This window comes from Microcaecilia unicolor, chromosome 11, assembly GCF_901765095.1.
Source record: "Microcaecilia unicolor chromosome 11, aMicUni1.1, whole genome shotgun sequence".
NCBI classification, from domain to species: Eukaryota; Metazoa; Chordata; class Amphibia; order Gymnophiona; family Siphonopidae; genus Microcaecilia; species Microcaecilia unicolor.
The window spans coordinates 94457007-94479739 of record NC_044041.1 but is presented as its reverse complement, the minus strand read 5'-3'; positions in this window follow the sequence as shown (position 1 = coordinate 94479739).

Here is a 22733-nt window from a genome sequence, read left to right as displayed (position 1 = left end):
ACTGGCTATGTGTTACCACATAAATATAAGACTGACTTTTATGCAATCTAATTTATGTGGTTAATCTGGACTGTTAAATGCTGAATATCAGCGCTTAACTGGCCAAGTGCTGACTCTGCCCCCAGAACACCCCCAAAATAGCCAGTTCTGAGTTTGACATTAACCAGTTATTTTCAGTGGCACTAACAGGTTAAGTGACACTGAAAATGACCAATTAGCCTTGAACAGATGATTTAACTGGCCAGGAGCCATTTCTGGCCAATTAAATTGTGTTGAATATCAGCCACATAGGTATAAAATCAACCTTAAAAACAAATGCTCGGCATATACAACATAAATGCAGTGTATACAAAGCGAACCATAGTTACATCATGGGATTGATTCTTCTTGCTCCTGTTTGGATATGTTGATACAATTCTTCCTGCTGTTTTGTCTTTCTTTTTCATTTTTCCTGGCTTTTACCCACTGCATGGTGGACTTTGGTGAGGGCCAGATGGTTAACTTTCTTGTTTAAGATCATTAGTTGTTTGTTCTTCTTATTTTCTTCTTGTTTAAGTGATTCTTGTTGATTTTCTGAGAAGATATTCTGGTCTTATTATATAATTTGTAAAGTTATAAATATAAAATTTAAAAAAAGAAAGAAAAGTACTGTAAACCACTCTGATGGTTGAGTGAAGAGTGGTATTCTAGAATAAACTTTAAGGGGTCAGCATTCAGCTTTATTCCAGGATATTCAATTTATTTATTTTTATTTATGTGTTCTTGTGTCCCACTGTTATTCCAAAAACACGTTTCGGTTCAAAGTGGCTTACAATTTACATTTGAGGTGAGGTTTACAAATTAGCTTTATTGTTATAACATGGATAGGACAAAGATAATTTCTTAGATATCTATACAATGTTCGAGGGTAGTTCTGAAAGGTAGGACTATAATTCATGTGGTTATCTGAATAGGTTTGTTGAGGTAGATTATAGAGGTAGGACGCTGATGGAGGTATGCCGATATTTTAGGTGATTATCTGACGAGTTTTGATGAGGTAGATTTGTAGAGGTGAGATGTTGCTCGCAATGTCAGGCCATGTTTGGACGTCGGCATTGAATATCTGGTTTATGCGGAGTCGGCTAATGCATAGCCGGTCAAGTCGATGGTCAGAACTTAAGCAGCTATGGCTTAGCGTATAAAGATAGGACTGTGCTTTATGTGGTCCCATTTATGCGGTTATTCTGGCCGGTTAAGTGCAACATATTGGTACTTAACTGGTCAACTGCTGACTCCACCCCTGGAATGCCCCCAAAATAGCTAGTTTTCACCAGCTAAGTGACACTGAAAATTAGCAGACAGTCCCGAACAAGCAATTTAACCTGTCAGCAGCTGGTTAAATCATTTTGAATATTGACCAGTATAAAAATATTTTAAAAGAGAGGAAATATCCCAGAGCAGTTGCAAATGAAGGCTGCTAGAATCAGAATTCCAGCTCTGGTCCAACTGAGTTGGAAGAAAAAGAAAGAAAGGAAGAAATATTGGGGCAAGAAACCCATCAATTTTTATAATCTTGCGGCTGGTTCCACAGGTTACGTGGTAACGTAGTAAGTGACGGCAGATAAAGACCTGAATGGTCCATCCAGTCTGCTCAACTGTCACATTCATTATCAATTCAAGATTTAAACCAACATTTAACATGATATTATTTACTTGATCATGGTCTTTCTTTGGTGTTTCTGGGACATAGACCATAGAAGGTTGCTCAGATAGGATCATTTGGAGGCCAGGGGTGGACACTTCTGTTCAGCCAAATCAAAGAAAATGCATGCGGATAAGTGAATAAGTTGCTGCACCCTCAAAATCCCCATGACCATCTGAGATCAGGTCCACTGGCTTCAGTGGAATGGTGATAGCCTGCCGTTCAGCTGCACATTCCCAGCTGGCTTCAGCAAAATACCTTTGAAGAGAATAGAAAGGCTGGAAGAGACAAAATCATGCAGAAACAAATGATGAAGGGTGACGGGACTGAGGAGGCAATGGAGGACAAGTGCTGTTCAAAGACTCCACGTTTCCAACACAACACATAAAACAGAAAGTCTCTGACTTGGCTCCAGTTTTCCTTCATGACATGCCAGAAGACTTCTCCAGCAGTGACAGACAGCAACAGAACAGCACATCACACATAGGATGAAGAGGAAAGTACCAAGAGCGTCCTGTCATCATGTCTTCTGATCTAATATATGAATGAAGCCATGCCAAATATGCATCGCAGCACAGTATCTAATGCAAAACAGCTTGGGATAGTGATAGAAGGATACTCAATACTCCCAGAATCCTACTGTCTTCAACAAAGGCTCTTCTAACATGCAGCAATGACAAAGAAGTCAGGATGTACATTCCCTTCATTTCTTTCACTTATGTACATACATTTTTAATGCACATAAATCTGGGTTTTAATTTTATGTGCATAAATCTCTTTTATGTATGAAAAAGCTACGCACAAAATGAAATTTAAAGAAATTACAATGTTTTAAAAACCCCAAAACAACATTTTGAAAAATGGGAGGCTGCACACCCCTGGAAAGGAGTGTCTTTGGAGAGTTGAGTGTTGTAAAAGTTGGAGAGTCAAGTAGTAGGAACTTAGAGGAAGTACGGAGAACTAAGGTCTTTCCTCTCACAGTTTCAAACAGTCTTAAGTTTGTGAATGAACAATGAATCCAGACTGATACCTGATGCATGATGGAAACTAGAGGCCGACCGCATTTCAATTTCGGTTTTGGCACTTCAACGAGCCCATATTGCATACTCGGCCATGTTTCAGGGGTCCTTTTACAAAGGCGCACTGAAAAATGGCTTGTGGTAGTATAGGTGCGGGTTTTAGGCACGCGCCAATCCTTAGCATGCCTATAAAAAAGACCTTTTAAAAATTTTTTTGCCGAAAATGGGTGTGCGGCAAAATAAAAATTGCCACATGTCCATTTTGGGTCTGAGACCTTACCGCCAGCCATTGACCTAGTGGTAAAGACTCATGCGGTAACCGGGCGGTAATGACCTACGTGCACCAAATGCCATTTGGTGTGCGTCCGTTATGCTCGCCCGAAAATAAAAATATATTTCAGACCACGTATCGGACGCGTGCCCAAAATGAAATTACTGCAAGAGCCACGTGTTAGGTGGTAACTCCATTTTGGCGCTCATAGATGCTTACACGGCTTAGTAAAAGGACCCCTCAGGTTCTGGCAAAAATGCATTTTTGGCTGAAAATGAAACTTCCACTCTCCCCCCGCACGTCCAGACAAAAAGTGTGACCACTTTCTTACTCTCTGCTCCTCTTCCCCTGACAAAAAGCATGACCACTCTCTGCTTCATCCCCAACCAAAACTGTCACTCTTCCATCACCCATAGGCCCTTTTCAAGCCTACCTTAGAGGCTTTGGTGGTCTAGTGGCCTCATCAGGGCAGAAGTGGTCCCCAGTCACTCCTACTCATGCCGGCTCCACAGTCAAAATGGCTTCTGCAACTTCCCATGGCTCCCTCGTGAGGCTACTGTGGAAGCTCATGGCAGCCATTTTGAGATTGGAACCGGCATAGGCAGGAGCCCCCAGAGCAAGTGATTAGTTAGATTAGCTGGGTTTAGAAAAAGGTTTGTAGAAATTCTTGGAGGAAAAGTCCATAAATCATTATTAAGGTAGCCCTGAGGAAAGCCACTGCTTATCCCTGGCTTTAAGTAGCATAGAGTCTTACTACTTTTTGGGACTCTACCAGGCACTTGTGACCTGGACTGGCCACTGTTAGAAACAGGATACTGGGCTACAAGGGCATAGCCAGATACTCAATTTTTGGTGGGCCTGAGCCCAAAATGAGTGGGCACAACCCCACCCCTGCCCTACCTGACATCTCTCCCTCCCCTCCCTGGCAATCCACTCCCCTAACCCCACCCCCGGTACCTTTTAAATCCTTTAAGGCTTTGCTGGCAGCGAACAACAACTAATTCCCCTTGCTTGCGCTGGCTCCAAATCTTCCCTTTGATGCAGCTTCCTGGTCCCTTGAACAGGAACTTGCATCAGAGAGAAGGCTTGAGCAGGGGAATGTGTTGCTGCTCACTGCAGCAAAGAACTAAAGGATTTAAAGGTATTGGGAGGGGGGAGGGGTCAGGGGAGTAGTGTTAAGAGACCCACCAATCTCCTGGAGGGAGACATGCCTGGAGTCTTCAGCTGTTGGGTCTTGGGGATCTTCGCCAGCCATATCATTGCTGTACCTGAGTCCAAAGTAGGTGGGACTACTATGGACGTCCTTGAAGTCTCCAGACTGAGTAGGTAAAATAATAGGAAGGTTTACCACATCTCTGTTGTCCTGGAACCATCCAATAACCCTATATTAGACTTAACAACTTGTACTCATATAAGATTGAAGGATGTATCAAATGCAAAAGCATTAGAACTGTATAAGGAATGATTCCAGCACTGTCCCATCTTTACTGCAAGAATGACACTTAACAGAATGAGGTCTGTTGTTCAGAGAGATCCTGGCAAAATGGCATCACAAAAGTTCAACTGGAAGTAAAGAGTAATGTACATTAAACATTTATACAATGTATTCAATAGAGCCAAATATTTCAACCGTTTCTTGTTAAGATTTGCAAGGTATACTCTTTACTGTGGTGAAAAAATTTGTATTTTTACTGATGTAGCCAGAACAACACAACTCATGAGTAGGGCCTTTTTGGTTCTGATCCTTAAGTTTCCATTTAAACGCATTCTTGCTTTTCAGGGTAAAGAGGTTGTGTTTTGGGATTCTTTGCAACTGGAACAATTTCTAAAAGGTCATGAGAAATAAGTGCTTTGGGATATTGTGTCTATAAATTGATGAGGTGCCAAATTAGAATTTGGGTATGCTATGGTCACGTGATGCCGTGCTAGTGAGTGGGCACATGTGGGATGAGCTCCCAGGCCCTGGCCTCTAAAAATCAACCCCTGGGCAAATATTTCAAGTTCTGGTGTCTCAGAACTGTTATATCATCATTGTAGGACTGACCTCTCTTTGTCGGAGATGACACTGCTTGCATCTATGGCCCCTACACAGCACTGAGAAAAGGAGAAGCCATGCCTGAGTGAGACGAAAATGGCAGACAGTAATGGCATTAGGCCATCCATGGTCAGCTCCGCATGGGTGGCAGAAATTGTCTCAGAAGTGAAACAGCAATTGACTCTTCTTTAGATAAGCGGCTCCAGAGTGTGGCAGACAAACTGGACATTGTTGATGCAAGGCTGCAGGCTTTGAAACGGGGGGGGGGGGGGGGGGGGGGGAGTTTGGGGGAATGAAGTTAAAGAGATGCCGGATCAGTGGGGGTGGGGTTCCCATGCCCACCCAAGTCTGCCCAAAATTGGGTACAACAGATAACCAGAATGCAAAATGTGAGGATTGACCCAAAGAATCCCTCCAACAACTGGATCTACTCTCAGCTCTGTATTTGTCTTCACTGTGCTTTAATTCATCCCATCATTACTTAATTGCGATAATACTTGAAGAATGCAACAGAGCTTCCACATCCCTCTTAAATTATAGGGCAACATAAATCAGATGTATTATCTTTAATAGCTCTGGGCACTAGAGAGTGTTTTGTGTGCTTTGTTAGATGTCCAGCAGAATCAGTGTTATGGTGATTTTCCAGATGACTTCTGGAGAAGACAGACTGTGTTTTTTTACACAGCATCAGAATACAGATTGATAGGGAATCATGGAACTAAGAATGAACTCCAACCTGTTATGGGATTTGACTTGATTTTGTAATACCCTTTTCCAAAAATGTTATGGGACTCGTGACAGTCTCGACATGTCCCTGGGATGGCAAGAATTTCTAAAGTAACATTAAGAGAGCCTGGAATATCCAGGGCACTGATGTTGGGTTATAATAGCTTTACCTCTTGGGCTGTAGGTCAAATAAGGCTCAAGTTGGTAGACACCAAAATTGTTACTGAGGGGTCCTTTTACTAAGGTGCACTGAAAAATGGCCTGCACTGGTGTAGACGCGTGTATTGGACGCGTGCAGGTCAATTTCTGCAAAAAAGGCCTCTTTTTTTTTGGACGAAAATAGACATGCGGCAAAATAAAAATTGCCACGCATCCATTTTGCACCCAAGACCTTACCACCAGCCATTGACTTAGCAGTAAAGTCTCACATGCGAACTGGGTGATAATCATCAGCGCACGTACACTGCCAAATGCCGCTCGGGTAGCGCCGCATGCCAGAAATTTTCCAGTGCACATAGTGGATGCACATAAAAAATGAACTTACCACCTGTGCCATGTGGTAGCCGGATGGTAGTTCCAAATTGGCTCGCATTGGGCACGCGTAGGCACCTATGCCACTTAGTAAAAGGGCCCCTGAGAGTCCTTTGGTGGGCCATGTCAAATAAGTATTTTATTTTTATTTATTTATTTGCACATTTATATCCCACTTTTTTCCACAGGTATGCAGACTCAAAGTGGCTTACAATGTACTGATAAGGCTAAAGTCAGACCAGTTGTTTTACAATTACAATTACACGAATTAGGATAGAAGGAACAGTGTAAGAAGAAATAGGGAAAGGACAAGAGAGACCAAAAAAGGGCTATGGACATTTTATTAGGAAGGACTGTAGGTATTATGTGGAAAGTCTGAAATGGGCATTCAGAGATAGGCTGGTCATTGTTAGATTCCAGGTGCTGAGATGGTTCAGAGTTGCTTGTACAACTGTCAGCAAGGCAATCCATGATGGGGAGCAAGTGTAATACCCATCCAGACCAGGAGAAATAAGCATACCTCGATAAGAACCATTGAAGGCAGGTAGAGATGAGAAGTGGCCGGACTGGCCGTGTCGAAACGGCATGTTGCAAGTGGTGTTGAAATCTGCTTCGTAACTGTCCACACCAACTCCCTAAACGATTGATGCAGCAACCAGGAGATGAGGTTCAAAAGGCCCAATGGCGCTGCTGTGATGAACAATGGTTGGTGAACGGGCAGGAGCAATAAGAGGCAGGCTGAGTACCAGGAGGCACAGACAAAGTGCAGAAGAAGCATGAAGCGGCCCGGAGTGATGTAAAGGGAACCGGAGGTGAACGGCAACAGCTGGAGGTTGTCAATCCTGGGAGAGAGAGCAGGGACAGTAGTTGCCTGGAACAAATGCAGACGCTCACAGCACGAGCGAGTCAGGCCGCATTTGGTCGTCAGCAACGAGCCGATCCGACTAGACAGACAACAGCCCAACCGGTTCATCACAGCACCCCGGACTAAGACAGGCACAGGTCCAGCCATGAGGAGCTGAACCACGGCCAAACGCTGGCGGATCACCCGAGGGCCCCCGAAGTATAGTGCAAGGGGCTCAGTCCAGCTACCAATAAAGAAGTGAATTTCTGACACAATTTGTTCCTAATTTCTACCACTATTGCCAGTCTCAGCAGAGAGGCCAAAGACTACACAGGTGTGGAGACCGAACTACTCTTTACTCTGTAGCTTCGTTTGACATCGGCCCACATGTGGGAACAATCAGCCTGCTGTCCTCGGAGAATACCTGCTACAGGTAAGTATCTTCACTTTTTCCCCATATACAGCTCTAGATCCTATGACAGTCTGACATTTGTATTGTTTTCTTTGTATTTTGTTTCAAGATGTTGATTCCAATGCGTATCCAAAAGAACTCCCAGCAGAAAAAATGTTTGCAGCCTTAATTATAGTATAACCAATTTGCTGCAAATATATGATTCCTAAGCATAGAACACACTTTATGTTTGATATTATACAAAAATATTTTGGCAAATCCATATTGATTTTATTTGTAATAAAAGTCAGATTGCAAAAATAGGCATCAATGGGTAGTGCATTATCCAGTAAATGTACACAAGTCAGCTCATATCATGCAAAATCACCTGAATTTTCAGGAATTTACATGCACTTATATTTCTGGAAGAATGCTTCTTGCTGCAGGTAAAAATAGGAAAAATTAAAAAGAAGGAATGAATAAAAAAGTCAAAAATTCATTCTGATCAGGGACATTCTCTGATCTCTTATTACTCTATAGGAAATGTCTAGGGTTAACTCTTCTGGTCAGAGCCGCTACAACCATCAGTGAGGCAACTTTCGAACCTTCTTGTACAGATACACAGTGTGCAGGTACTTTTATACATGGGCTTTGTACCTGTCTGAACATAATTTCCCTTTGAGATTTGTCTTGGGAAAAGATACCTCTGCTGATTTGCACCTGCTTTTGTTGAAGTCTCGCGAGGCTGCTGCTGGAAGTCTCGGCGGCCATTTTTAAAGAGCAATCCTACAGCGGGGGAGGGTCAGCACCAGCAGCGGGCAGTCAAGATTGCCTGCCCCGAAGAATTCGCTGGACAAGGGAGGTGAGGGCCCACCGGACCCTGTAGGAGAGAGGGAGGGAGGGAGGAAGGAAGGAAGGAAGGAGAGCCGGCTCGCCCTCAGGAACAACCGGCTCGCAAGTCGGTAAAAAATCTAACAACCGGCTCTTGCGAGCCGGTGGAAGCCGGCTCCAGCACACCACTGCCCATGACCCTCCCATGGCCCCACCCTCTTTAGTGTTGCACGCCATGAGTTTTGTGCACATAGGGGCCCTTTTACAAAGGCACACCAAAAAGTGGCCTGCTGTAGTGTGGGCACATGTATCAGACGTGCGCTAGTCCATTTCTCCACCGCGTCTGGAAAAAAGGGGGGTTTGGGGCTGGGAAATGGACGTGCGGCAAAGTTTAAACCAGCACACATCAATTTACAGCTTGAGCTCTTAATGCCACCTATTGACTTAGCGGTAAGGGTTCATACATTACCCGCACAGTAACCATCCAGCTTACGCCAATTACCGCCGGTAACACCCCCACAGTAGAAAACAGAAATGTATTTTCTGCCATGGGTTTTTGGCGCACACCAAACTCAGAATTACCACCGAGTGCATGCGCTAGCCAATGCCAATTTTACGCGCATTGCAAGCATGTATGCACCTTTGTAAAAGGGCCCCACAGTGTTCTAGATTAGCGAGATATGCACACAACTCCCAATTGAGGCCAATTAAAACCAATAACTGATTGTTAACATTAAATTAGTGACATTAAGTATCCCATTAAGCAATTAAGATGTGCATGCATCTCAGGATTGCACACAAAATTCAGCGCATATCTTTTAGCGCCATATATAGAATCCGGGGGATAATCTTTCTCCTGTGTGATAAGCTCCATACCTCTGTGTCTTGTATGAAGATGTCCACACTGAGTGTTCATCCCCATTTTACTGGTCTCAGTTCTTCAGAAGTTTTTAAGCAGTTCTCTTGGGTGTCCTCTGAACCTCAGGGTGAGCTGCTGTATAATAGACTACCCCACACTACCTGTATCTGATTGGTCCTTTTTTACTATGATGTCACAAATTATATCACACACACACACATGCAGATTGTGAGGTAATTTGTACCAGGATTCCAAACAATTCTGCCCTTAGCAGTTCCTGGGAATTGCAAGGGAGCCTCATTTAGTAGGGTAGTTTAAAAGCAAAGATAAAGCACTCTCCTGCATGCACACACACATGGCAGCATACCCTGATTTCACCACAATTATAACATCCAAGCCCTTCTCACACTCATTTTCTGATGTATGCTGGCAAATAATTACCCAAATAATTATTTGCCAGCTTGTCTGTCTATCCATGATGTACCTGAATGTAATTCACCTTGACCCACTACCAGAAAAACATAGGGCTAAACCCTAAATGAGCACAGTGTATTCATCTGTCCAGCTACTCCATCCTGTCCATCCATACCATCAGTTTTCCTTCCATATACCATCAATGCCTGCGTGTAGGGCTCTCCTAGGGGCCCCGCATCTCTGGCACGTCTGTCCTCCTATCTTGGAACACCTCCCTGCTCCGTACCTTAATGTGCATCCAAATTTCAGTAGAGAGCGTCAGGCAGCGGCAGCGATTTTCATATCCCATCAGCTGCCAAGCCCAGAGCCTCCTCGCTGCTGCTTCCCGCCCCCTTTTGATGTCACTTCCTGCTTTCGCAAGGGCGGGATGCAGCAGTGAGGAGGCTCTGAGCTCGGCAGCTGACAGGATATGAAAATTGCTGCTGCTGCTGTCTGCTGCTCTCTACCGAAATGTGGTGGATGACATCAAGGTAGAGGGTGAGGTTGGGTTCTGAGAGCTCTAAACTTCCTTTTAAACTGATAAATTATGGCTTATAGTGGTGGGCGTGGGTGGAAGGTGCAAGCAGTGGGGCAGGGGGCACGGGGCCCTACTGAATTGGTCAGCACAAGGCCCCGCAATTGCTAAGACCAGCCCTGCCTACGTGTAATTGCTTACCCATATATATCAGGGTAAACCCACCATCAGGAGCAGATAAAACTGTCTGATTTGCAAAATATGTATATTGTCTATGATTTCTGCTTCCTCCCACCTGCAGGTTTATTCACAGTCTGAATGTCTTGTGCATGGGGAAGGATTACCTACCCAATTGCATTCCATCAGGTAGTGGAAGTTCCAGGGGAATGTGTCTCAAGGATGTCATTACACCTTTTCACTGGCATAGAGGAGTGGAGGAGTGGCCTAGTGGTTAGAGCACCAGTCTTGCAATCCAGAGGAGGCCAGTTCAAATCCCACTGCTGCTCCTTGTGGTCTTGGGCAAGTCACCTAACCCTCCATTGCCTTAGGCACAAACTTAGATTGTGAGCCCTCCTGGGACAGAGAAATATCCAGTGCACATGAATGTAACTCACCTTGAGCTACTACTGAAAAAGATGTGAGCAAAATCCAGATAAATAAATAAACAGCATGCATCAGAATCTCAGAGGAAGGAAGCTATCAAAAGCATTGTGTGCAGGGAGGTAGCATCAATGGCATATGAGAGAATGCACCCATGTCTTAGTTTATCCACTCTCTTTTCATCACCAATGTACTTCCTTGACTCTTTCCTCCATCCCCACTGAGGATGTGCTTCCTGGCAGCTGTGGACGTCACTTGCTGTGAAATACACATCTCCTTTTCCTGAAATGGGTAGCCTTTTGCCCAAAGGGCCTGTGAAGTTCCCGTAAAAGTCACAATGCGCAGACGTCACAAAGTTTGTAAAGGTTAACATGGTGCTTGCCAAAGGATAAACTGGGTATTGAGTTCAAGAAAAGTAAAATCTATTTCAAGATACTACATGAAAATTGTCATTTGGTTTTAATGTTTCCAGTGAATGGGATATGGATTCAGCTCTCTGGCAGTGATATGTGCCTTTCTAGAAGGACAGGCCTACAGAATAAAGAAGCTCCAGGGGTAGTGTCTTATTGTAGCTTAAAAACTGGTTAAATAATAGAAAACAAAGAGTAGGGTTAAATGGGCAGTATTCTCAATGGAGAAGGATACATAGTGGGGTTCCCCAGGGGTCTGTGCTGGAACCATTGCTTTTTAACATATTTATAAATGATCTAGAGATGGGAGTAACTAGTGAGGTAATTAAATTTGCTGACAGTACAAAGGTATTCAAAGTTGTTAAATTGTGAGAGGATTGTGAAAAATTACAAGAGGACCTTATGAGACTGGGAGACTGGGCGTCTAAATGCCAGATGACGTTTAATGTGAACAAGTGCAAAGTGATGCATGTGAGAAAGAGGAACCCGAACTATAGCTACTTAATGCAAAATTCCACGTTAGGAGTCACTGACCAAGAAAGGGATCTCGGAGTTGTTGTTGATGATACGTTTAAACCCTCTGCTCAGTGTGCTGCGGCGGCTAAGAAAGCAAATAGAATGTTAGGTATTATTAGGAAAGGAATGGAAAACAAAAGTGAGGAAGTTATAATGCCTTTGTATAGGTCCATGGTGCAATCGCAGCTCGAATATTGTGTTCAATTCTGGTCGCCGCATCTCAAAAAAGATATAGTGGAATTAGAAAAAGTACAGAGAAGGGCGACAAAGATGATAAAGGGGATGGAACGACTTCCATATGAGGAAAGGCTGTAGCATCTAGCGCTCTTCAGCTTGGAGAAAAGACGGCTGAGGGGAGATATGATAGAGGTCTATAAAATAATGAGTGGAGTGGAATGGGTAGACGTGAATCATCTGTTTACTCTTTCCAAAAATACTAGGATTAGGGGGCATGCGATGAAACTACAAAGTAGTAAATTTAATACGAATCAGAGAAATTTTTTCTTCACTCAACATGTAATTAATCTCTGGAATTCGTTGCCAGAGAATATGGTAAAAACAGTTAGCTTAGCGGGGTTTGAAAAAGGTCTGGACGGCTTCCTAAAGGAAAAGTCCATAGACCATTATTATATTGACTCCCAGAAAATCCACTGCTTATTTTTGGGATAAGCAGTATACAATGTATTGAACTTTTTCGGGATCTTGCCAGGTATTTGTGACCTGGATTGGACACTTTTGGAAACAGGATACTGGGCTTGATGGACCTTTCGCCTGTCCCAGGGTGGCAATACTTATGTACTTATGACCTCTCCCTCTTTGCCACCATACGTGTTCCAAAACATTCTTCCAGATACCTTTCTAAAACTGGCAACTTTCAGATCAAATATTATGGATAAGAGGTAGGTTAGGTCAATAGTTTCCAAAGTTGGTGCTATTTTTTCCTCTCCTCTCAGGCACTGTAATCTACACACAATGTATTGTAAAATGAGGAATCTTCAAAATCCAAATAAGCTTGTTGGCCACCATTTCAATGCTATAAATGTGATACCTTACATTAAAATAATTTAGAAATTGAAAGTTTACTGTCCAGTCTTCCAGAATGAGTAACCCCTGTTTGCGGGTGTCTTAATTCAGGACACACCTGCCAGGCTCCCGGAAGGCTCAAACAGGTCCAAAACCACAGCTTGAATCACTTATTTTAGGCTGCTGTAGGCAATCAGAAGATGGTTGACCATGATGACTTCATAGTAACATAGTAAATGACCGTAGATAAAGATGAGTATGGTCTACTGTTCCCTCTAAACTGTGTATGTGTACACATGCACACAGGTCACAAAGGGAGTGCACATGCCTAGCAACTGCGTACACACAATTTTTGCTGGCTTTCTTTATTGTGAACATAGGCTAAACCGCACACATTGAGTTGAGGACTGAAAACGTGTACACAAAGGAGCAGATTCTATATATGGTGCCTGGAAAATCCATATGGAAATCATTTTCGCCTAAGCGTATTCTATAAGATCTAAGCACAGTATATATAATACACGTAATTGATATCCCAGTGCCTAAAACTACACACATCCATTTACACCAGCGAAAATGTTGCATAAATCCCTGCATGTAGATTTACGCAGTCTAGGCCATATTCTATAATAACATGCGTAAATTTGGAAATGCCCACAAAATGCCCATTTCACCACCCATAATCAAGCCCCTTTTTGGATGTGCGCATTAGAATTTAAGGAGTTCAATAATGAAAAAATATTTTTTGTTGGTTTTTTTTTTTTTTCAATTTCTTTTTATCCATTAATAAACTTATTGTTCTTTTTTTCAAAAATTTGTTTGAAATTCAAGAATCTCATCTTCAAAATTCTCAATTGGTACATTTTAAAGAACAACAGCAAGAGGTCAGAGCTTTACAAAATCCAAATGTTGGGTCCCTCCGATGACAATTAGTGTTTCGCCTAATCAAAGGCTGCTTCAGGGTGTTTGAGACAAATCAACTGTTATGTCAGCTTACTGCTCACCAGAAGCCGTCGTTGGTGGGACCAATGGTATTCAAACCACTCCTTGGAACCAGCACTCACAATCAGTCTAGTTTTCAGGATACCCCTAATAAATAGGAACTGATCTTTACCAATTGAAGAATCCTGAGAGTTAAATAGAAGTTTAAGCAACTGTACAGCCTATGCATATATATAGCTTATAAGTGAGTGTGGGTATGCATGAGAGTAAGACTGAAGTAACAGTAATAGCAAGAATAAGATTTAATTTTTTCAATATTAATAAAAAGTTGAAGTAAAAGAATAGTGATTACATTGTAATAATGAATTACATGTGTAATCAGAGTGAAATTAAGATAGCTCAGGGAAGAGTTAGCATTTAATAAATAAGCATGAGATATATTTCCATACAGTGGGGCTGGGGTCCATCAATTGGTTGAACATACTGAGCTACAGTACAGTACTGTGGCCAGCCTCAAGGATCTGGAGCCAAAAGCCTTTGTTTATAACTACCTCGGGATTTTCCCCACTTTATTTACTTTAACTCAGTCACTGCAGCATCAGGCCTTGACTGGGGTCCTCACACTAGGGCTCCTTTAGAAACTTGTTGTCATGGTAGCCGATGCTCAAAACCTAACATCGGCATTGAGGCAATTTGTGCCAGATTAGCAAGCATGTTATTGTATGAAGAATGTTGAGAGGTCTCTAGCACAGGAAACATGTGTACCAAAGATGGTCACAAATTGTGTTTAAATGTACTGAAACAGATGTTAATGAGATCATTTAGATTTCCTCCCAATGCTCAGAGAACAGCACAGAACCAAATTCTGCCCTTAACGCTAGAAACTTACCGCCAACTTGGGGGTGGCGTTGAAGGTTTTAACAGAGGATTTCTTCAGAATTTCTCACTTTTGGAAGCAGAAGGAAGCAAAAGTCCGAGCAAAACAGAAAGTGCAAGCACACATTGGCACCTGTTCTTCTGGGCTTAAGTATGAGCTTTTCAAGTGAGGACAATTTTTGAAATGCTTATATTTAAAGTCACAGAAGAATGGTGCCAATGTGTGTGTGTGTGCACTTCCGGTCTTACATGGGCAGGTGCAAGTGCGCAAAAGCTGCACTTACTGCAAAACTCTTGTGCGCTTGAGTCAAGCACGTTCCTGCCCCTTGCTTTCAGTTTCCTAGCACACATATAATTTGAATGCCATTTCCTTTGAGTATTGGAGAGCTGACTGTTCTTGTACTATGGGGTCTGCACTGTTCGCTTTACAGCCAGACCTTTGAGAATGGGGGCCATGGACTCTAAAGCCATTCACTAGGGGTTAAGTCTGTTTTATATGCATAAAAGGGCTTTTAGGAAATTGTGGGGGGTGGTGCTTCATTATTGTGTTTTCAAGCAGGTTCCCTGGAGTCCTGCAGAGCTTGCTTGCCTGTCCCTTGCTATTGAAAATGTGATAGTGAAACAGCGTCCCCCCCACCACTGGCAGGACTATAGGTGGAGGACTCCTGCTCAGGGAACAGGGCTGTATATGAATATATAAGTGCATGTGTTGAACAGATGCCATTGTACTTATACACATGCTACAGGTAGATGTTTTCAGAGGCGAAGTTTGGCCAGAGCAAGGGTGAAGTTGTGATGTATGTGCAGATTTATAAAATATGTGAGTACATGCATAGAACACACAGAGCAGGTGTAAGTTTGTGTGTAAAAATTTGTGTGGTAGTGGCTATTTTATAAAGGCACAAGCAGTGGCGTAGCCAGACCTGACATTTTGGGTGGGCCAAGAGCTAATATGGGTGGGCACTATATATATAAGTATGAGTAGTATTTCTTGGAATACTACAAAATAATGCCTTAGAATGCATTTGATCATGAATTTCTAAGTAGTCTGCCCAACAGCTGCCCTGCATCAATATAAACCACAAACATACTTAACAGAAAAAAACAATATTTTATAGAGTTACATTATCCAGTATCTTAAACTTGACCAGACATAAGTCTACTATAATGGCAAACACCTCAACATATGACAAGGTCTCCACCATCCATCCTGTAGCCAGGCATTAGCCCTACCCTACCCCCACCCCTCCCTGTAGCCCAACATCAGCCCTGTCCTAAGCAAGCCCTACCCATGCCCCGTCTTGCATCTCCCCTGCTCTTCCTAATCTCATCCCCACTCCACCTTAAAGCACACTAGCATTAAATATAAAACATTTTGTATTTTAATGTCCTGCGCATGGCAGAGCCCACCTCCACCCAGAAACCCACCTACATTAATACAAAACGTGTTGTTGTGTTTTTTTAATCCTGGGTTCTGCAGTACCCAGGCCCAGGTTAAAATAATTTTTTTAACGTTTTTGTATTTAATGTTGGTGGGTTTCTAGGTGGGGATAGGCTCTGCAGTGCCCTGGTTAAAATTAAAAAAGCGACCATCCACACCAACATGAAATCTACAACCTTTTTTAAATTTTATTTTAACCTGGGCACTGAGCCTATCCCCACCAGCAGTCCAGCATTACACATAATAAAAATTAAAACATTTGCTTTTACCTGGGCTTGAATGTTGTTGCAGTTATGCAAACTATGCAGTCAGTGTGCACGTGGAGCAGAGCACTGCAGACTGCGCTGGATCCTGCACCTGGCCCTGTTTGTGGCAGCACGGGAGTGCTGAGGCCCATCTGAGGCTGAAGTGACACAGCATCGTGGATGCCAAAGTTGCTGCCGCCATAGTGCCCCCGCCTGCACTCCGCATCCACTCCCACCGGTGCCTGCTCAGCACTTATGTTGTTCCAATTGTAGCAAAAGCACCCCACTGCCGTGGGGCAGCCCATCAAATCAAGTCGTAGGTGAATAGAAATCCAGAAAGTCCAAAAAGATCACAGTCACCAAATGAAATAAACCAGTCAATAGAATGCTTGAAAACCTAGGTAGTCCTCCGCATCTTCATGTAGGTTGCAAGGAGACCTGTTGCTGCGAGACTCTGGTTGCGGCATCACTGGATTTGGCACACTGTTTGGCCTTGGATACCCTAGGCCATCTAGCAGATCTGCGAGTGGCTTCCCATTTCTGTGGCAGAGCCATCACCTCGGATTCGGAAGGCAAATTTTCCACATGTAGCTGCTGTAACACCTGCCACGTGTACTCTGGGGTTTTAACTCAGTTATTCCAGTAAAACTCAGGCAAAATGGAAAGCCACACTTATATTGGCCTCACAGGAATTTTGTCACCCCTGAAAAAAGTCTTATCGTCTCCTCAGCGTTAATGCAAAAATATCTTTAAAAATGTCTACTTGCAGGGCCTTCCGTTGAATCAGGCTGCATAACCTACTATTTCAAAATTTTTTCTTTCAGAGGAAACTCAGAAAAACATACCAGTGTATCATGTGGCACACTGTCATGTTTGGTGCCCAATGATCTGTGCGCTTTATCAAGTCTAATCTCTGGGGTCTCCTGGGTCTAAGATTCAGCGGATCTAAGCAAATGTCGCACAATTTCTTACACCACTACAGTGCAATCTGCAAAAACAGGCTCTTCGGGTATGCCCCTAAACCAGAGACTATGCCTATTTTTGAGGTCCTCTACATGGGCCTATAGTGCTTTCATTATCAGCGCTCTGAGAATCGTGATAGGCCTTATGTCCTCCATCTGTTCCTCACACTGTGCTACTCATTCCTCCAATTCTTCCTGCTTGGTCGATAAGGCTCCAATTTCTTTCTTTATACCCTCAAGAGACTCAGATCCTGCCGCACTAATTTAAAGTCCACTTTCAAGTCCAACATCTATTTCTTAATATCAGAGCCTCTTACCACTTCTGATCCCCCCGCTACATTGCTGTCTGATGGCGCCATCTTAGAAGCACCAGAGGCAGACGTGGGATTTACCACTGCCTTTTTTGCACTGGGGCATAGAGGTGTTTTTTTTTTTTTTTTTTTTTACAGATTTCAATTTCTTGCACGAAGCCCTGCTGCCCTGTCCCCCACATACCCCCTCCCCCCGCAGCGCGAACGTGGCTCGTCGGGCCCCGTCCCCTCCACCGCCAGCACCGAGCTCCTCCTAGGATCCGACCCAGATTTGGGACAGGTCCCAGGAGAAGCCCAGCGCTAGTAGTGGCACACAGCCACAGCCGGAAGAGACCGGGCCCAACGAGTCGCATCCACACCGCGGGGGGGGGGGGGGGGGCAGGGAAGCAGGCACCGGTGAGAGCAGCCGCAGAGCACAGACAAAGCACCACGACAGCAGCAGCATCAGCAGCCGCGATGCATTCAGCGAAGGTCCTCCCAGCTGCTGCAGACTAACTACACTGCCGACTTAGGCTGAGCGATCCGGACCCAAGCACTGCAAGAAAACCGGTAACAATCCAGGCTTGTGCAGCTTAACCGGCGCCTAGAAGATCAGCGCCAGTTGGTGGATCAGACAAACTGGGCGGGCCTAAGCCAAGATTGGGTGGGCCTGGGCACAAGCACCTATTTATTTATTTAGATTTTGCTCACACCTTTTTCAGTAGTAGCTCAAGGTGAGTTACATTCAGGTACACTGGATATTTCTCTGTCCCAGGAGAGCTCACAATCTGTGTACCTAAGGCAATGGAGGGTTAAGTGACTTGCCCAAGATCACAAGGAGCAGCAGTGGGATTTGAACTGGCCACCTCTGGATTGCAAGACTGGTGCTCTAACCACTAGGCCACTCCTCCACTCCTTTGTGAAATGTCACCTTTATGAAATCGGTGCCATTTTGGACTTTCTAAATAGATGCCCCATTATAAAATCCCCCCCCCCCCCCCCAGATGTTCTCATTGCACAATGACTATATTTTCCTGTAGGGATAAAAGCTCCTGCCACACAACATAACACATGTATTACAAAGCTTGATTATACCAGTCCTGTGGTACCTGCTACACAGTTCACAGAATATACAGTGCTATATGCTCTAATAAAGTGATGTAGTAGCTGTGTTAATCCACTTTAAAAGGTAATAAATAGAAATAAAACAACACTGGTCTGACCACAAAGTGTCTTCGCCAGCTCCAACTGATTCAGAATGCTGCAGGAAGACCAATAGAAGGTTGTAAGCAACGTGATCATATCACACCATTTTTGCAAAAACTTCACTTGCTACCAGTATATTACAGGGACAAATTTAAAAATGTTTGACATTCAAGGCCCTTAAAGAAAATGGCCCAGAGTACTTGAAGAACAGGATCTCCCTCTACACACCTTCAAAGTCACTAAGGTCCTCCCAAGGCGTATCCCTAACCACACCCTCTCCAAAGGACATCACACAGTATGATTCCTGAACCTTCTGTGGAGTAGCCCCCACACTCTGGAATGCACTCCCTGAAAGGCTTTGCTTAACACAAGACCATGTCTACTTCAGGAAGCAAGTGAAAGCTTGGCTCTTCAACCAGGCCTTTAATGGAAGAAGTAACTAACTTGCTAGTCACACACACACAAGGAGTGACACCAGCTGAACATACTATAGCCAGACATGTTTATCCACTCCTACCCTAGCTAAAATAATATTCAAGCACCTTACTGATCTCAAGTGCAATATTCTTAAATTATTCCCCCGTTTTCTTACTCCTGATACTCTATCTTACCTATCTATATGCTCCATCTTTACTTATACCCTAGTCTGTATATTAAAATGTTTTATTATGTATTGTGTTGACATTGTAATGTAGCATACTATGCCATACTTTGTATTATTTGAATATTTGTAACAGGGGCGTAGCCACGGGTGGGCCTGGGTGGGCCCAGGCCCACCCAGTTTTGGTTCAGGCCCACCCAGCAGTGGAGGCAGCGGAGCGGAGGGAGCAGGCTGAGCTCCGTTCCCGCATCTGCCTCCCTCATTCTCACGGCAGCGCTTCCCAAACACTGCCCACCGCCGCCATGATCGCGGGATTTACCTCCCTCCTCTCAGCACTCAGCAGCAGCGGTAGCGAATCATACATGCTGCCTCCTTCTAACCCGGAAGCAGCAGAGGAGATGCTTCCGGGTTAGAAGGAGGCAGCGTGTATGATTCGCTACCGCTGCTGCTGAGTGCTGAGACGGAGGGAGGTAAATCCTGCGGCGGTGGGCAGCGTTTGGGAAGCGCTGCCGTGAGAGTGAGGGAGGCAGATGCGGGAACGGAGCTCAGCCTGCACCGTAAATTGTTTTTGGGGGGAGAAGAGGGCTCCGGGTGGGCAGGTGGAATCGCAGGACATGGATGGGAGCGGGAGGGGCGAGAAGAGAATCACTGATGGCTGGAGGGAGGGGACAGGGGAGAAAAGAGAATTGCTGGTATAGATGGATAGAGGGGGGCAGGGGCAAGAACAGAATTGCTGGGTATGGCTGGATAGGGGCAGGGCAGAGAGGAGAATTGCTGGGGATGGATGAATGGAGGGGGGCAGGGGAGGGAAGAGAATTGCTGGGGATGGATGGATAGAGGGGGGAAGGGGAGAAAAAAATTGCTAGGTATGGATGGCTGGAGGGGAGAGGAGAGTTGCTGGACATGCATGGATGGAGGGGAGGAAAGAGGAGATAGGAAGGTTGCTGGACATGGGTGTATGAAGGGGAGGGCAGGGGAGATGAGGGTTGCTGGACATGGATGGAGGGAAGGACAGGGGAGAGGAGGGTTGCTGGACATGGATGGAAGAGAGGGAAGGGAGAGAGAAGAAATGCTGGACATGGATGGAGGGGATGGAAGAGTGAGGAAGGAGATGAGGGAAAAGGAAGAGAGGAGAAAAACTGCACATGAATGAAGAAAATAGGCAAAAGCTGGATCCACTGGACAGTCAAGTCTGCGGAGGACCCAGCTTTTACTTATGGATATAGAGCAAGAAATGAAGAAGAAAGGAGGAAAGTAAAGAAATAAATGGAAAGGAAGCCCTGGAAACGGAGTTAAGAGGACAGATAGCAGCAGAATCGGATACTGGGCCAGCATGATCAGAAAAACAGTCACCAGACAACAAAGGTAGAAAAAAATCATTTTATTTTCATTATAGTGTTTGGAATATGTCCACTTTGAGAATCAGGTGCTCAACATTAAAAGTTTATATTTATTTACTTATTTATGGCATTTTATCCCACATTAAACATGAATTAAATTGGAACCTGGGATCATTTAATTTATTTTTCCTGGAGAGAGTAATGCATTGCCCCCCCCCCCCCAGGCTCTCTCCCTGGCTATAGCCAGCTCTGCAATTTTGAGGGGAGGTGCACAGGTGGACGGGGGGGGGGGGGTGCAGAGGTGGACCGGGGAGAGAGCCTGTTGTTAAGCGTTTACCAGCACACCACTGTCTAGTGCCCACCCATCCAACCTGTTGGCCCACCCAAAAATTGACTTCTGGCTACGCCACTGATTTGTAATTCTGTAATTGGCGATTGCTTATGTTTGACTTATTCTTGCTGTATATCGCCTTGAGTGAATTCCTTCATAAAGGTGGTAAATAAATCCTAATAAATAAAACAGAGAAAAGAAAATAAGATTGTATTTTTTTATTGGACTAACAATACTTTTTTTGATTAGCTTTCGAAGGTAACCCTTCTTCTTCAGATCAGATCAATTCTAATAGAGAAAGACACACAACTGTGTCCTTGTATTATCCAGGGGCTTTTTGCAGTGAATGTTATGGATATTTTCTGAGAGTAACAGGGTATGGAGGGCTTTATAGTTTGAGGCACTTCTGTAGTCAGATCGTTTTAACAATTCTATTCATTACATTCATCATTTGTACAATTTTAATAATGTTGAAGATTGTAATAAAGATTTAAATTGTGTTGGGTTAATTTATTATATTATATTGATTTGTCTTTATCACTTTATAGATTGTGAACCCAGTTATTTTGTTACATGTATATTCATTGTGGAAATCTTGAAAACCCGACTGATTTGCAACCTTCGACAGAGGTTGAATACCCCTGCCCTATTGAAAAGTCATTTTGTGAGAATGAAAGTCCCAGATGCAATAGTATGAACGCAGTTCACGTTCAGAACTTTCCACTGAAGAGCCAAAACTCTTAACCCAAAAAAGCAAAGCAGCTGTATTGGACCCAAAGAGGGGCATAATCGAACGGGGATGACCATCTCTAAAGATGCCCATCTCTGAGGATGTCCCCGCGAATGAGCGGGGCATCCCATATTATTGAAACAAGATGGGCGTCCATCTTTCGTTTCGATAATATGGTCGGGGACGCCCAAATCTCAACATTTAGGTCGACCTTCGAGATGGTCGACTTAAATATCGAGATGGTCGACTTAAATATCGAGATGGGCGACCTCGGTTTTCGCCGATAATGGAAACCGAGGACGCCCATCTCAAAAACGACCAAATCAAGGGCATTTGGTCGTGGGAGGAGCCAGCATTCGTAGTGCACTGGTCCCCCTGACATGCCAGGACACCAACCAGGCACCATAGGGGGCACTGCAGTGGACTTCACAAATTGCTTCCAGGTGCATAGCTCCCTTACCTTTGTTGCTGAGCCCCCCAAACCCACTCCCCACAACTGTACAACACTACCATAGCCCTTAGGGATGAAGGGGGGCACCTACATGTGGGTACAGTGAGTTTCAGGTGGGTTTTTGAGGGCTCACATTTACCACCACAAGTGTAACAGGTGGGGGGGGGATGGGCCTGGGTCCACCTGCCTGAAGTGCACTGCACCCACTAAAAACTGCTCCAGGGACCTGCATACTGCTGTGATTGAGCTGGGTATGACATTTGAGGCTGGCATAGAGTCTGGAAAAACAAAATTTTAATTTTGTTTTTTGGGTGGGAGGGGGTTGGTGACAACTGGGGGAGTAAGGGGAGGTCATCCCCGATTCCCTCCAGTGGTCATCTGGTCAGTTCGGGCACCTTTTTGAGGCTTGGTCATGAAAAAAAAGGGACCAAGTAAAATTGGCCAAATGCTCGTCAGGGACACCTTCCTTTTTTCTATTATCGGCCGATTACGCCCATCTCTTAACCACGCCCCCGTCCCGCCTTCACTACGCTGCCAACACACCCCCGTGAACTTTAATCGTCCCCGCGACGGAAAGCAGTTGAGAATGCCCAAAATCGGCTTTCTATTATGCCGATTTGGGTGACCCAGAGATAAGGACGCCCATCTCCCAA